The sequence below is a fragment of the Colobus angolensis genome, unplaced genomic scaffold (assembly GCF_000951035.1).
Source record: "Colobus angolensis palliatus isolate OR3802 unplaced genomic scaffold, Cang.pa_1.0 Scaffold41, whole genome shotgun sequence".
Lineage (NCBI taxonomy): Eukaryota > Metazoa > Chordata > Mammalia > Primates > Cercopithecidae > Colobus > Colobus angolensis.
This window is the reverse complement of record NW_012117488.1, coordinates 2,257,391-2,258,439: the sequence shown is the minus strand read 5'-3', so window position 1 is coordinate 2,258,439 and position 1,049 is coordinate 2,257,391.

The window sequence follows — 1,049 nt, the reverse complement described above, 5'->3', positions numbered from 1 at the left end:
TGGATGAAGCTGGAAACCATCTTTCTCAGCAAACTATCACAAGGACAGAAAACCAAGCACTGCATGTTCTCACTCATATTTGAGAATTGAACAATGAGAACACTTGGACACAGGGCAGGGAACATCACACAATGGGACCTGTCAGGGGGTGGAGGTCTAGGGGACAGATAGCATTAGGAGAAATACCTAATATAAATGATGAATTGATGGGTGCAGCAAACCAACATGGCACATGTATACCTATGTATCAAACCTGCACGTTCTGGACATGTACCTTAGATCTTAAAGTATAATAAAAAAAAATTAAAAAAATATATATTTCATTTCTGTGTATATACACCAAAAAAATTGAAGGCAGGGACTCAAACAGATAATTGCACACCAATGGTCATGGCAGCATTATAATAGCTAAAAGATGAAAACAACCCTTATGTCCATTAACAGATGATATCAACAAAATGTAGTATATACCTACAGTGGAATATTATTCATCCATAAAAATGTCTGAAATTATGACACATGCTACAACATGGATCAGTCTTGAAGACATTATGCCAAGTGAAATAAGCCAGACACAAAAGAACAAATGTTAAATGATTCCACTTGGATGAGGTACTAGAATAGTCAAATACATTGAGACGAAAAGTAGAAGCATAATTACCATGGGCTGAGGGAGGAAGGAAGGGTGAATCACTGTTTAAAGGTAGAGAGACTCAGTTTACAATAATGAATAGATTCTGGAGACAGTTGCACAACAATGTGAACATATTAGTGTCACTGAAGTATACTCTTAAAATTGTAAAATTTATTAATTTTATTATGCATATTTCACCACAAAACAAAAAAAGTAAAAGACAAAATCCTTGGCAAACTGACAATCAAAGACAGTGGTTATCCTATATGTTCTTTGATCAGGAACCTGCAGTAAATTTTTAATGATTATCATACATTGAAACATGCTCTTCAATTTGTCAATGTGACTGTATGTGCTTATCTTTTATCTACAGGTTTAGAAGAGGGATAGAAATTGGAGGGAGTGAAAGAAATCA